Genomic DNA, 16,804 nt, shown 5'->3' on the forward strand with positions numbered 1-16,804 from the left:
TTTGTGCTTTGCTGTGTTTTTTAGACATAGAGCATGTCACTTCTTTCAGCGTTTTTGCTGCGTTTTTTCACCCATTGACTTGAATGGGTGTTGAAAAAAACAAAGCAAAAACGCAGGTATCATTTGCTGAGTTTTTGCTGCTGAAAATCCAAGGATATTAGCCTGGACAAAGAGAAAGAAAAACGCAACAAAAAAACTCACCTAAACCTGCATTTTTGACGCGGCTTCTTTCCTGCCAAGAAGATCAGGTTTTGCTGCAGAAAAAAAAAGCAATAAAAATGTCCTGTGTGAACTTACCCTAGTATTCAACCATACAGTTATACTTCAGTAAGGCTCAAATAGCCGAGCGGTCCTCCTGGAAAGGTATAAGGGTGTGAGTCTTTAGTTAGAACAGGGCAATGTAGAGGATCCCTGGAGTAGTCACTTTGCCTTTAGAGGGAATCTGTAAGAAGGCTTAGGCTAGGTTCACATTGCGTTAATGGGTGATCGCTAACGGACAGCGTTGCACGGCAAAAATGTTGCAATTAACGCCGTGCAACGGGTCCGTTAGCGCACCCATTGACAGCAATGTAAATTTCGCCTGCAGCGCATCACTAGCGCGTGCCTTTTTCGGCTCGCGCTAGTGATGTGCCGTTCTTCTGTGACGCGCCTCGGACGCTGCTTGCAGCGTCCGCGGCGCGCCCGAGGTCCGTTCCCCGCTCTCGCAGATCGGGGATCTGCGAGAGCTGGGACGTTAACGTGACCCCTGAACGCGGCCCCTAAATAAACATTGCGTTAGCGCAATCCGCTAGCGCTAAACGGATTGCCCTAACGCAATGTGAACCTAGCCTTAGGCCTTGTTCACACGATCCTTTTTTTTGCTGCGGATTTTTCAGGTCCTGATTTTGAGAACCCGCAGTGAAAATCCGCGGTGGTTTTCCACTGCGGTTTTTTGTCCTGTTTCTACTGCGGATTCCACTGTGGGTTTCCAACTGCAGTTTCCTATTGGGGCAGGTGGAAACCTGCTGCGGAATCCGCAGAAAGAAGTGACATGCTACTTCTTTTTTTCCGCAGAAAATCAGCGCGGATTTTCGAGCGGAAAAAAGGATCGTGGGCACAGCGGATTTTGTTTTCCATAGGGTAACATTGGACTGTACCCTGCATGGAAAACGTCTGCGGATCCGCAGCTGCAAATCCGCTGCGGATCCGCAGCAAAAACCGCAGCGTGTGAACATAGCCTTAACCCTCCTAAGCCATCTATATGGGCATGGAGGTCCTAACACATTGAAAAAATGATACTTTTATATCAGCGATCTGATGTCTTATTCCAGAGAAATCCATGTTGATCCTTTTGATTCTCTTTAATGCCATTACATATGGTTACATATCAACGCGCTGGAATAATTTTTGTGGCATTTCCCTTCTATATTGTGTGAGGAGATTCCTTCCAAATGGCCTCATGAACATCATGCTGGAAGCCTCTATTCTCCACCTTCCAAGGAAGCATCCTGCTCATTGCAGGTACAACTCCATTTTCTGCCATCACTGTAGTTGGACTTCGATTTGCTGGAAGGTCTGCCAGAGGAAAGCACATGTATATCAAGTGCTACTTCTTAGGCCAGGGTGACAGTAGCGTATAGCATCCAATACGAAATGCTAATGACCCTCAGCACCAGCCCTGCTACGAGCGTGAGCCGAGTGTCAGTGCTCTGTGCTCCGATCCTCAAATGCAACACAGATGCGAAGGAGACAGAGAAAGCAATTTCTCCATCTCCTCCATTGCTGGCATCTGCGGTAATCACACTGCACTTGGATGACATCTGAGTGCAGTCTGATGTTTCACGAGTTCCCATAGACTTGAGTAAGTGCAGTCCGATTCTCGGAAGCACTCGCAGCATTCGTCGATTGTTTTCTCATGCCAAATCGCAGATCTGAGCTGCCCCATAGAATAACACTGATCTGAGTGGTATGCAATGTTTTATCACATAGCACTAGGCCATGTTCTATGCTCGTGTGAGCCAGCCCTTAGAGTAGGTGCCCATGAATGTTTTCTCTCCATCTGAGAAAACAACTCCAATTATTCTGATCAGAGTGGCATCAATTTTTCTTGGAGGTGTATACAAAAAAACAGGTTCTCCACTTTCTCCATTCTGTCAGTCAGTGAAAATGGGGACTGCACTTGTATGTCATCCGAGTGCGGTCCAGTGTTTTTCACTGACCCATAGACTTGCATGGATCTAACCTAAAATGCCTAAGTTCCCACCATTTCAGAAGGCCTGTGCCAGAAGCCCCCCACAACATGTCACCCATCTAATAGGACAATACTAGACGGCCACTTACAGATGAAAGCAGCAAAGTAATAATCACATATTAACAAATGTGCACATATCTGCATAACTTGCCATGGCGGTGACAGTGACACAACAGGGGGAGGACGGCTGACTTCCACACTATACAAGGTCACGGACGGTATTTTGTTTCTCCCCAAACTTTCGGTCAGGATTACATATTGGCCCAGAGGTTACAGTAATGCCATGGAATATACCAGTGGTGCCGAGAACAGCCAGCGTGTGCAATTAAAATATCAGTGTGACCCAAACCTATCCCCTATAATTAGGCCTCTCTCTAATGACATGCTAATACTGGGGGCTCCAGGCCTGTCCCTGCAGGTGGGAGAACAGAATGACCCTTGTGTGCATTCCGGAAGCACTACTAGGTGTCTCTGCCCTCCTCCGGCCTCTGTCTCTGTCATTCACTTTTCATTTTTCCTTTTTTGACAACAAATTGCTCTAAAATAGAAGAACTCCGCTCACTTCTTCCAACCCCCTCCGGCGATCGTGCCGTCTTCCCTTGAGGGCTATCTGTGGTTTTTACTGGAAACACTCGTACCTATGATATTGTATGGAGCTGTGCACATGTCCAGTTTTTATTAGTCTTCAGAAAAAATTGGAGACCTGTCCGATTTTAGATCCGAGTGTCGGATCGAAATCAGCAATTGAATCTATTGGATTCTCACCAACTGACACAACAGAGAGAGTGGAGAATTTTTTTATTCATCTCCACCTCCGAGAAAAATATGCAACTCAGACCAGAGTCTGATCAGAATAACTGTACTGTTTATCTCAGATGGAGAGAAAGCGGTCGTGTGTACCAACCCTTAGTCTACGAGCAGTCAGCGTGTGACCACCGCAACAAGCACTAGCAGAAAAATACTGGCATAATGTCTCCCATCTCCGAGCGGACGAGCCGGTAGTGCCGATGACACTGATTGGCTGCAGTGGTCCTGTGTAATCTGCTTGTAAGCAAAGGCTGGAAGACCCTTTGGGGCACCAGAACAGGAATACCAGGAGAAGAGGTGTGTAGTCTTTATTTGTAATCTTGTATTATTCTCAGCTATGTTTTTTCTATTGAAAGCTGGATTACTCTTTTAACCCCTTCATGACCCAGCCTATTTTGGCCTTAATGACCTTGCCGTTTTTTGCAATTCTGACCAGTGTCCCTTTATGAGGTAATAACTCCGGAACGCTTCAACGGATCCTAGCGATTCTGAGATTGTTTTTTCGTGACATATTGGGCTTCATGTTAGTGGTAAATTTAGGTCGATAATTTCTGAGTTTATTTGTGAAAAAAAATGGAAATTTGGCGAAAATTTAGAAAACTTCGCAATTTTCACATTTTGAATTTTTATTCTGTTAAACCAGAGAGTTATGTGACACAAAATAGTTAATAAATAACATTTCCCACATGTCTACTTTACATCAGCACAATTTTGGAAAGAAATTTTTTTTTTGCTAGGAAGTTATAAGGGTTAAAATTTGACCAGTGATTTCTCATTTTTACAACAAAATTTACAAAACCATTTTTTTTAGGGACCACCTCACATTTGAAGTCAGTTTGAGGGTTCTATATGGCTGAAAATACCCAAAAGTGACACCATTCTAAAAACTGCACCCCTCAAGGTGCTCAAAACCACATTCAAGAAGTTTATTAACCCTTCAGGTGTTTCACAGCAGCAGAAGCAACATGGAAGTAAAAAATGAACATTTAACTTTTTAGTCACAAAAATGATCTTTTAGCAACAATTTTTTTATTTTCCCAAGGGTAAAAGGAGAAACTGGACCACGGATGTTGTTGTCCAATTTGTCCTGAGTACGCTGATACCTCATATGTGGGGGTAAACCACTGTTTGGGCGCACGGCAGGGCTTGGAAGGGAAGGAGCGCCATTTGACTTTTTGAATGAAAGATTGGCTCCAATCTTTAGCGGACACCATGTCGCGTTTGGAGAGCCCCCGTGTGCCTAAACATTGGAGCTCCTCCACAAGTGACCCCATTTTGGAAACTAGACCCCCCAAGGAACTTATCTAGAGGCATAGTGAGCACTTTAAACCCCCAGGTACTTCACAAATTGATCCGCAAAAATGAAAAAGTACTTTTTTTTCACACAAAATTTCTTTTAGCCTCAATTCTTTCATTTTCACATGGGCAACAGGATAAAATGGATCCTAAAATTTGTTGGGCAATTTCTCCTGAGTACGCCGATACCTCATATGTGGGGGTAAACCACTGTTTGGGTGCACGGCAAGGCTCGGAAGGGGAGGCGTGCCATTTGACTTTTTGAATGGAAAATTAGCTCCAATCGTTAGCGGACACCATGTCGCGTTTGGAGAGCCCCTGTTTGCCTAAACATTGGAGCTCCCCTACAAGTGACCCCATTTTGGAAACTAGACCCCCCAAGGAACTTATCTAGATGCATAGTGAGCACTTATAACCCCCAGGTGCTTCACAGAAGTTTATAACGCAGAGCCGTGAAAATAAAAAATAATTTTTCTTTCCTCAAAAATGATTTTTAGCCCAGAATTTTTTTTTTTCCCAAGGGTAATAGGAGAAATTGGACCCCAAATGTTGTTGTCCAGTTTGTCCTGAGTACGATGATACCCCATATGTGGGGGTAAACCACTGTTTGGGCGCACGGCAGGGCTCGGAAGGGAAGGCACGCCATTTGGCTTTTTGAATGGAAAATTAGCTCCAATCATTAGCGGACACCATGTCGCGTTTGGAGAGCCCCTGTGTGCCTAAACATTGGAGCTCCCGCACAAGTGACCCCATTTTGGAAACTAGACCTCCCAAGGAACTTATCTAGATGTGTGGTGAGCACTTTGAACCCCCAAGTGCTTCACAGAAGTTTATAACGCAGAGCCGTGAAAATAATAAATGTGTTTCCTTTCCTCAAAAATATTTTTTAGCCCAGAATTTTTTATTTTTGCAAGAGTAACAGGAGAAATTGGACCCCAAAAGTTGTTGTCCAGTTTCTCCTGAGTACGCTGATACCCCATATGTGGGGGTAAACCACTGTTTGGGCATATGCCGGGGCTCAGAATGGAAGTAGTGACGTTTTGGAATGCAGACTTTGATGGAATGGTCTGCGGGCATCATGTTACGTGTGCAGAGCCCCTGATATGCCTAAACAGTAGAAACCCCCCACAATTGACCCCATTTTGGAAACTAGACCCCACAAGGAACTTATCTAGATGTGTGGTGAGCACGTTCAACCCCCAAGTGCTTCACAGAAGTTTACAACGCAGAGCCGTGAAAATAAAAAATCATTTTTCTTTCCTCAAAAAAGATGTTTTAGCAAGCACTTTTTTATTTTCACAAGGGTAACAGGAGAAATTGGACCCCAATATTTGTTGCCCAGTTTGTTGTGAGTATGCTGATACCCCATATGTGGGGGTAGACCACTGTTTGGGCATATGCCGGGGCTCGGAAGGGAAGTAGTGGCATTTGAAATGCAGACTTTGATGGAATGGTCTGCGGACGTCACATTGCATTTGCAGAGCCCCTGATGTGCCTAAACATTAGAAACACCCCACAAGTGACCCCATTTTGGAAACTAGACCCCCCAAGGAACTTATCTAGATGTGTGATGAGCACGTTCAACCCCCAAGTGCTTCACAGAAGTTTACAACGCAGAGCCGTGAAAATAAAAAATCATTTTTCTTTCCTCAAAAAAGATGTTTAGCAAGCAATTTTTTATTGAGCCCCTGATATGCCTAAACAGTAGAAACACCCCACAAGTGACCCCATTTTGGAAACTAGACCCCCCAAGGAACTTATCTAGATGTGTGGTGAGCACTTTCAACCCCCAAGTGCTTCACAGAAGTTTATAACGCAGAGCCGTGAAAATAAAAAATAATTGTTCTTTCCTCAAAAATTATGTTTTAGCAAGTAATTTTTTATTTTTGCAAGGGTAACAGGAGAAATTGGACCCCAACAGTTGTTGCCCAGTTTGTCCTGAGTACGCTGGTACCCCAAATGTGGGGGTAAACCACTGTTTGGGCGCACGTTGGGGCTTGGAAGGGAGGGAGCACCATTTGACTTTTTGAACGCAAGATTGGCTGGAATCAATGGTGGCGCCATGTTGCGTTTGGAGACCCCTGATGTGCCTAAACAGTGGAAACCCCTCAATTCTAACTTCAACACTAACCCCAACACACCCCTAATCCTAATCCCAACTGTAGCCATAACCCTAATCACAACCCTATCCCCAACACACCCCTAACCACAACCCTAACCGCAACACACCCGTAACCCTAATTCCAACCCTAACCCTAATCCCAACCCTAACCCTAATCCCAACCCTAACCACAACTGTAACCCCAACACACCCCTAACCCTATCCGTAACCCTAACCACAAGCCTAATCTTAACCCTATTTCCAACCCTAGCCCTATTTCCAACCCTAACTCTAATTCCAACCCTAACCCTAAGGCTATGTGCCCACGTTGCAGATTCGTGTGAGATTTTTCCGCACGATTTTTGAAAAATCTGCAGGTAAAAGGCACTGCGTTTTACCTGCAGATTTACAGCAGATTTCCAGTGTTTTTTTGTGCGGATTTCACCTGCGGATTCCTATTGAGGAACAGGTGTAAAGCGCTGCGGAATCCGCACAAAGAATTGACATGCTGCGGAAAATACAACGCAGCGTTTCTGCACGGAATTTTCCGCACCATGGACACAGTGGATTTGGTTTTCCATAGGTGTACATGGTACTGTAAACCTGATGGAAAACTGCTACGAATTTGCAGCGGCCAATCCGCTACGGATCCGCGGCCAATCCGCTGCGGATCCGCGGCCAATCCGCTGCGGATCCGCGGCCAATCCGCTGCGGATCCGCGGCCAATCCGCTGCGGATCCGCGGCAATCCGCTGCGGATCCGCAGCCAAATCCGCACTGTGTGCACATGCCATAACCCTACCCCTAACCCTAACCCTACCCGTAACCCTACCCCTAGTTCTAACCCTAGTTCTAACCCTAACCCTAGTGGAAAACGAAAAAAAAAAAAAAAAAAAATTTCTTTATTTTATTATTGTCCCTACCTATGGGGGTGATAAAGGGGGGGGGTTTATTTATTATTTTTTTTATTTTGATCGCTGTGATAGAACCTACCACAGCGATCAAAATGTACTTGTAAGGAATCTGCCGGCTGGCAGATTCGGCGGGCGCACTGAGCATGCGCCCGCCATTTTGGAAGATGGCGGCGCCCAGCGAGGAGACGTACGGACACCGGGAGGATCGGTAAGTATGAAGGGGTGGTGGGGGGGTGGATCGGAGCACAGGGGGGGTAATCGGAGCACAGGGGGGGTGAATCCGAACAAGGAGGGAGCGGACAGGAGGACGGGGGAGCCGGCAGGTGGACGGAGGGGACCGGACCCCATAACGGAGGACTGGGGGGGGCGATCGGTGGGTGTGGGGGGGGGTCACTTCAGTATTTCCAGCCATGGCCGATGATATTGCAGCATCGGCCATGGCTGGATTGTAATATTTCACCAGTTTTTTAGGTGAAATATTACAAATTGCTCTGATTGGCAGTTTCACTTTCAACAGCCAATCAGAGCGATCGTAGCCACGGGGGGGTGAAGCCACCCCCCCTGGGCTGAAGCAGCACTCCCCCTGTCTCTGCAGATCGGGTGAGATTGGAGTTAACCCTTTCACCCGATCTGCAGGGACGCGATCATTCCATGACGCATACGCTGCGTCATAGGTCGGATTGGCACAGACTTTCATGACGCAGCGTATGCGTCAAAGGTTGGGAAGGGGTTAATATTGTTTTTACATTGTAATAATAATAAACGTGTCATGGATGTAGATACATTACCGGTATATGTAGAAAGTAATGAGAAATACATGGGTACTGTATCATTTGGTCACACTTGGGGGTGGGTATTTCTGAACAAGTAAATGCAGTTGATAGCACAAATTCATTGAAGAATTGAGAAATTCATATTTTTTTTTCAAATATTTATTACATTTTCAGACCATGGAAATGAATTGTGTAATGAAGATAAAATGCAGAGTCCATGAAATCCAAAATAATAATAAAAAAGGCAGATAAGGGACCGTCACCCTACGTTGTCCGCTAACCTCATCCCTACCTGTCAGCGGAGGTTAGTACCCTCTTGAAATGCGCCCCCGCTCCCCATCCTCTACTGAATGGGGTTTGGGAGCCTAAGGCTAGGTTCACATTGCGTTAGGGCAATCCGTTTAGCGCTAGCGCTTGCGGATTGCGCTAACGCAATGTTTTTGTAGGGGCCGCGTTTAGGGGTCGCGCTAACGTCCCTGCTCTCGCAGATCCCCGATCTGCGAGAGCTGTGAACGGACCTCGGGCGCGCCGCGGACGCTGCAAGCAGCGTCCGCGGCGCGCTACAAAAGAACGGCACATCGCTAGCGCGAGCCGAAAAAGGCACGCGCTAGTGATGCGCTACAGGCAAAATTTACATTGCTGTCAATGGGTGCGCTAATGGACCCGTTGCACGGCGTTAATTGCGACATTTTTGCCGTGCAACGCTGTCCGTTAGCGATCACCCACTAACGCAATGTGAACCTAGCCTAACACATGACATGCTGCATGGAGGGGGCTGAATCATTCATTGCCACTGGGCGAGACCTCCACCCATAACTGGACATTGTATCCAGAGCATGCACCAGGCACTTTATCAATAAGACCGGTTTGACATTTGCGGTTGTGTCCGCAGCATTTTGGACTCATACATCCACATGCGTCTTGATTTCATATCTTTAACATTGTAGACGCAGGTGCATACGTTCGCCTGCATTCGCTTACACATTCGTCTTTTTGCGGCCGGGCACGGCTAACGCGCCATGTTGCAATTATTGAGGCGGCAAATTTCCATCAAATATGTGCAGGCATGCTCATGCGGATGAGTGCATTAAAAACCGCATTACTGTCTATGGGAACGCATGCACGCGCATGTCTTTGCGTATGCATGCGTTCGATGCGCTTGCGTACTTTGGACTGCGCATGTCCAGGAACTGATTTAGACACGCCCGTTGAGACACGCCCTACTGGAAATGTCAAACGCATGCGCATAAAAAGCATGTAAAAGCGCATTCAACCGCTGCGGGTTTTTTGCCGTCATGCGTAAGCTGGTGCAGATAAAAAAAACCGCTGCGTTATCATGCGTTTGCAGTTGCGGACGATACGCTGCGGACTCAACCGCAAATGTGAACCTAGCCTAAGAACACCACTATTTTCATGAGCTATGTGACCTAATGTGTTCATATATTCTATGCTTAATGAACTTGTATAGTATGTACTCCTGATGAGCCAATTGTGAAGAAAACCGCGTAGCATGCTTCATACATGTCTTGTGAGTTTAGTGTAATTTGCTCATCTATTGTGGATCTATTGTGTTTTATTAAGAGATGTCACTTTGTGATACCTATCTCAAACAATATAGTTCTACCAGTGTTCTTTTTTCAGCACATCTATTACTTTGCAACAAGATGATTTTGGTATTGTTACCTTAGTATAACTTGCTACATCATTGAATACTGAATAACCGGTATATAGAAAAACCTATGGTTACCAGCCTTCTGGGGTATGCCATTCAACGCTGCATATCTAATGTAGCTTTGCTGCAATTGTTTTACCACCAGCTGTATACATACCGTACATTTTGTATAGTGGCATGATTTTGGTGCTGAATTTTAGTCTGTCTATCTAGATCATTGTCCAGAATCAATGTTTGGCTATTTAGCATCCCCATATAACATGTATACAAGTTTTTTTACTCTCCCTGATGTGTCATCCTATTAGGGTCTCATAGTATCCTTCAGGGAGAGGGGGCGCCATTTCCTTTTCAAGAGGGTACTAACCTCCGCTGACAGGTAGGTCGAGGTTAGTGGACAGTATAGGGTGACGGCCCCTCTCGAACTACTTGCCTTTTTTATCATCACTTTGCATTTGGTCACATTTTTGGGGGGATTTTTGTATTTCTGTATATTTTTATATTGATACCAATAAATAGTGATTTTATGTGTACGATCTGTGAACATATCAATGTTTCTCTATAACGGCCCCTGGATGGGTCCTAGCACTGTTGATTCTTCTTTCCTCGGAGGTGAGAACAATATCAGATGACCATGTATTCTAGCTGTGTAAGTGATACCCATGGGATCATTGGGTTTTGGCCTCATTTTTTGTCATTGCATTGTTCTTATGTACCAGTTACTACGGTAAATATTTTAAATGAAGTTTACTCCATCATCATATTCCTAAGAAGTAGCCTTAGGCCGGGGTCACATTGGCCTGTGTGAGAGAATCGGGGATGACTATGCAAATGACTCTTGGCTCATGCTCTGTCAGAATCTGATCCGAGTGTCAGTGCTCTGTGCGCCGACCCTCTCGCATGAGAGAATTGCAGCACAGGTGGGGAGAAGACGAAGAAAGTAATTTCTCCATCTCCTCCACTGTCGGCATCCACGGTAATCTGACCACTCAGATAACATCCAAGTGCAGTCCAATGTGTCACTCACACCCATAGACTTGCATGGGTGCCTGTGATCCAATTCTCGGAGGCAAGCACAGCATGAGAAAATAATCACAAATCTGAGCTTCCCCATAGAATAACACTGGTCTGCGTGCTATCCAACAAAACATCTCATAGCACTCAATACCCTTATGTGAGCGAGCCCTTAAACTGTAAATTATTTAAGGTAAATCCAGAGAGTTAAATTCCCCTAATTATAATGGCGATCTATATCTCTTGAATGTAAATGGTGTTTCTGCAACAGGAAAATTCTGGGCAAATATTTGACCTAGTCACAAATCAAAAATAGATGCAACTTACAGTGTTTTGAAAAAGTATTCATACTAGTGATGAGTGAGTGTACTCGTTGCTCAGGTTTTCCGGAGCACGCTTGGGTGATCTCCAAGTATTTATGACTGCTCAGAGATTTCGTTTTTTTGTTGATTTCAGCTGCTTCATTTACAGCTATTAGCCAGCCTGAGTACATGTGGGGGTTGCCAGGGAATCCCCACATCTAATCAAGCTGGCTAGTAGTCGCAAATCATATAGCTGCGGCAAGGAAAACAAAATCTCCGAACACTAACAAATACTCAGAGACCACTGAGCGTGCTCGGGAAAACCCGAGCAACGAGTACCGTATATTCGCTCATCACTAATTCATACCCTTTGAACCTTTTCAATTTTTTTTTCACTTTACACCGACAAAGTTAAATGTATTTTATTGGGATTTTATGAGAAATACCAACACAAAGGAGTGAGTATTTGTGAAGTGTAGAGGAAATGATACATGGGTTTTCTAATGCATTTGTATCTAGCCCCCTGTAGTTTGATACCCCTAAATAGTGACCTTTTGCCTCCAGAAGTCACATAATTAGTAAATTGAGTCCCACTGTGTGTCGTTTGTTCTCTGTATAACTACAGCTTGCCTGCAAAATGCCTACGAGGTTTGTTTGAGAACATTAGGGGTCTTACCAATACATGGCCATCCTCCTAAACTTACATCCCAAGCAAGAAGAACACTAATTAGAGAAGCAAATGAGAGGTCCATGGTCAGTCTGGAGGAGCTGCAGAGATCCACAGTTCAGGAGGTAGTATCTGGACAAGATAACTATCATGTTCCCCACAAATCTGATCTTTATGGAAGAATGGCAAAAAGAAAACTGATTTTAAAAGTAAGCTATAAGCATTTGCAGTTTGTAAAAAGCCAGCTAGCATGTGCAAGAAAGTGCTCTGGTCACATGAGACCAAAGTAGATCTTTTTGGTCTAAATGCAAAATGCTGTATGTGCGTAGGAAAATTAACCATGGAAACAACATCCCCACAGTCAGACATGGTGGCAGCATCATGCTGTTGGGTGCTTTTCTACAAAAGGGACAGAGAAGCTGATATGAGGTAATGGGAAGATGGAGCAAAATACTGACAATCCTGGAAGAATACCTGTTAGAGGCTTCAAAAGACTTAAGATTGGAGTGTAGGTTCACTTCCACCATGACTATGACCCTAGATATACTGCTCGAGCTACAGTATAATGGAAGGGTTTGTATTAAAGCATATTCATGTGTTTGAATGGGCCAGTCACAGTCTAGAACTAAATCCCGTTGAGAATCTGAGCTCAGACGGTCCAATAAAGTATTGACTCTGAAGAGGGGGAGTGGACAGAAAGGGGAACGGAATAAAAATGCATGTCACAATTTTCAGATATATATATATATATATATTTTTATCAAATTTAGAAAACCATGTATCATATAATTTACACTTCACAAATACTTGCTACTTTTTGTTGGTTTATCACATAAAATCCCAATAAAATACATTTACGTTTGTGGGTTTAACATGAAAAAATGTGGAAAAGTTCACTATATGATATGATATACGATATGAATACTTTCTCAAAGCAATGTATTTGCACTGGTTCTTCTCAGAAATATTGAAGGTTACAAAAACATGGCAGTAGTTTTAGGTAACTTTTCAGAATGGGAGGGGATAGAGGTTTTGCATCCATGTCTGCTGAAACTGAAAACTGCAGTGTTAAGCTTATTCTGAACAGTGTTGTCTGTAAGAATTGATTAAACTATACCGTAGGTCTGCTGCCTATAAAGAGGACCTTTCACCAAATTGTACAGGCTGAACAGGATACATAATGTTGTATTGGCTGCAAAGCGGAATAAAATGTGTTAGTAGAAAAAACAATGTCACATCTCCGCTAAGGAGATATTAGCAGTCAAGTATTTGGCACCTAATGAATTAACTTTAATTAAAGTGTAACTGCTGTTTTGATTTATATATCATAATTCAATGACACGTGAAAATAAGCAACTTTGTAATATATGTTATCAGAGAAATCTGCTTCTTTATCTACCAGAATTGATCAGTTATTATCAAAATTAGCAATTTTGAGGTACAGGATAAATATATCTTTGTACCATGTTAGCCAGTAGATAAAACAAAAAAAAAAAAAAATTAACATTGGAAAGTATTCAGTGGTTTATAACTTTTTTTTTTTTTAAAGAGAACCGGTCTCCAGAAAAAATGACATTAACCTGCAGATATGGGGTAATCTGCAGGTTAATAACCTGCCCGGTGTCTGCACTTAGACAAACGCTGGGGGGAGAAAATTAACTTTATTCATTTCGGCAGCGTTTGGGTTTCAATCAGGGGGGCGATGCAAGCGCTAGTTCATTCACTGCTTGGTGGCTGGGGCTGAAACGCTGCCCGGGGGAATAAAGTTTATTTTCTCCCGCATTTGGGTAACCCGCAGATTATCTCTATATCTGCCGGTAAATGGTGTTTTGTTTTGTTTTTCTGGTGACATCCAAGAAGTATCTTTTCTACTTGCGGAGACTGATGCTAAGTATGCCGAGATGAGGAGACTTATAGCCGCAATGCTCCTCTGGGAAATATGCAAACTGTATCTTCTGAGAGGGAGAGAACTAGAAGTCCTCAAGGCTTAGTATAACGCCAAATCTGAAGAGTACAACATTTATACACAACAGGACCTCTATGACACTGCCACTCAGAAACATTATATAAACATTTCATCTTATAAATATTTGTCTCAGAAAAGTCGAAAATGATCTTGCTCAATGTCACAGGATTAAAAAAAACTGGCTGTACCTTCAATAAGGACTAGAATTAATGCAGAGACCTCTGTGTACGTGGGCTGAATGCTAATTAACTTTAGTAGTTACAGAGGGTTCTATCACATTTGGGAAGTAGGCTAAAGGTTTGGAAACATCCAGCCCCAAGTCACAAGTCCCTGGTTAATGATTTGCAGCTTGGTCTGTGCTTTGGTGCGGTTGATGCATTGCTGAGCTCTGGATTCTGCTCAAAAATCTATATTAAACGGGTATTCTGACGTTGTCCCTTGAGCTGCTCAGAACTATCCAGTCTCCTTAGTGTTTCTTTTAGGTTCTAGCAGGGCGGGCACTCCTCCTCGAGTGACAGTTTTGGTGAATAGTAATACTGTAATATTAGTAGAACTGTAGAGCTCCGCACAAGTTGTTCTGTAACACATGCAGCTGGCAGTGGTTTGTTCGTATTCTATCACTGTATTTCCGTATGTAGCAGTGCAGGTAAACAAGCACACATCTCCGGACAGTGAGAGCAGTGATGCCGTAGGGTGCTGGGATCACAATTCTACACTGGATTGATAAGGGCAAAATTTATAAGAGCAGCTCAGTTAGCGGAGGGGGATGGAGGTGAGCAGCTAACTACTGTATATAAATCCATGTCTTGGAGAGCTGATGGAGATATTAAAAGTTAAAGGAAACCTGACAGCTGATACACACTGTGTGACCAACCCGCAGTGTGTATCAGACACTGTATGATTTCCGCCAGATATGTTTCACTCTGAAAAACATAATTAGCTGCTGAGGACCTAGCGGTCATATTGGATGGAAGGTCCTTGAAAGGATTTTAAGGATCTAAGCTGTTAGTTGAAGGACAGTTAAGTTAGTAGTCACTAAAATATTACCTTTGCTACACCAGAAAGAAAGCAAGAGATAAGGGAGAAAAAGAAGTGTCTCCGGAATATATAAATATAAAGAATAATAAAATACTGATTGGGGCTTGATGTAAGTCTCCAAATATAATAGAAGTGACAGAAAATATCCTCAGAAAGCAAATACTGTAGATGAGGGATCAAATCAGGTAGAATCTATTATTATGGGGGACTTAAACTACCATGGTATAAATTGAGAAGCAGAAACCTGCAGGTCCATCAAATGAAACAGGCTATTGATAATAATAGAACCTGTGCTCAATATACACCCTATGGGAATAAGAAAAGCTAGAAATAGGAGGAAAATGATGTGGAAAAGTAGAGCAGTAAAGGGCGCAATAAATGACAGAAAGAAAGCCTTTACCGTAGATAAGTATAGCAAGAGGTTAGTGGCGGAGTATTAAATAAGTATATAGACAAGAATAAATTGTGTATAAAAAATAAAAAAAATCAAGGCAGCAAATATTGAGACAGAGAGACTCATTGCCAAAGAAAGTAAAAAGAATAACAAAATATTCTTGAGGGGACTCAATAAGTATAGTGTTGTGGCCCCCTCAAAAATATGGGTAACATGGTGGAAGAGTATGACGGAAAGAGTGTTTAAGAGATGCTATCCAGGAGTATTTCACTAAAAATAGCCTCATATCCCAGCATCAACATGGGTTTATGAGGGAATGGGTTCTGTCAAACTAATCTCATAAGGTAGGACCAGGTTTAAGCTGTTTATGTTGTCTATCGGAGAATTTTCAAAGGCATTTGATACAGTGCTGCATAAGAGGCTGGTATATAAACTGAGAATAATGGGAAATGGGGGAAAATGTGTAATTAAGTTAACAACTGGCTAAGTGATATAAAATGGAGGATGGTTATTAATGGAGCACACCCTGATTGGGTAACATTTAACAGTGCAGTACCTAAGGGTCTGCATTGGGACCTCTTCATTTCATTAATGACCTTGTAGAGGGCATACAAGGTAATATTTCAGTATTTGCTGATGATACTAAACTTACTAATAACACACTGAGGAGGATAATTTAATATTACAGAGGGATTTATGCAAGCTGGATAGTTGAGCTGCAATTGGAGTTTAAAGGGAACCTGTCAACCCCGCAACCCCCTTCCCCAGGCGTTTTTAACTAAAAGAGCCACCTTGTGCAGGACTAATGCTGCATTCTGTCAAGGTGGCTCTTTTGGTTTGGGTCCCTGCCAACGCTGCAATAATCGCTTTTATAATTTGTCCCTGATACCTTGAAATAGACCTGGGGGCATGTATTTTACCCCGGACAGAAACGCCTTCCAGCCGTCACTCAGGGCCTCTGCGCGTCGGGCTCCGCCTCCTCTGCCTTCATTAACGTCTCACACGGGGGCTCCCGGATTTACCGCCTTGTCAGTGACCACCACGGTGCGTCCCTCGCTTGCCAGACGACCTTCCGCGATCGGAGCAGCAGCCGCAACAGCGACCACTTTGAGGAAGTGAACACGCAGCAGTCGCCCGTGTGTTCTGCTGCGGCCCCGGTGCATGCGCTGTAAGTTTGTTGTTTTTTTTTTCGGGCATGCGCAGTCTGCGCTGCCCTTCGAACTTTCAGCGCCGGGGCCTCAGCAGAACACACGGAGTGGTCGCTGTTGCGGCTGCTGCTTCAACCGCGGAAGGTCATCTTGGAAGCGAGGGACGCACCGCGGTGGTCACTGACAAGGCGGTAAATCCGGGAGCCCCAGTGGGACGTTAATGAAGGCAGAGGAGGCGGAGCCCGACGCGCAGAGGTTCTGAGTGACGGCTGGGAGGCGTTTCTGTCCAGGAGAAAAGACATGCCCCCAGGTCTATATCAAGGCATCAGGGACAAATTATAAAAGTGAATATTTCATCAGTGGCAGGGACCCGAACTAAAAGAGCCACCTTGACAAAATGCAGCATTAGTCCTGCACAAGGTGTCTCTTTTAGTTAAAAACGCCTGGGGGGGTGACGGGTTCCCTTTAATGTAGATATATGTAAAG

General features: G+C 44.0%; 1 protein-coding gene across 1 annotated transcript in view; it reads left to right on the forward strand.

Moving 5' to 3' along the window:
- Positions 1-16,804, forward strand: part of TSPAN33 (tetraspanin 33) — a 74,913-nt gene that overhangs the window by 6,321 nt on the left and 51,788 nt on the right. The gene's annotated exons all lie outside the window — the stretch shown is intronic.

Source organism: Ranitomeya variabilis, chromosome 5, assembly GCF_051348905.1.
Source record: "Ranitomeya variabilis isolate aRanVar5 chromosome 5, aRanVar5.hap1, whole genome shotgun sequence".
In the NCBI taxonomy this organism is placed as follows: Eukaryota; Metazoa; Chordata; class Amphibia; order Anura; family Dendrobatidae; genus Ranitomeya; species Ranitomeya variabilis.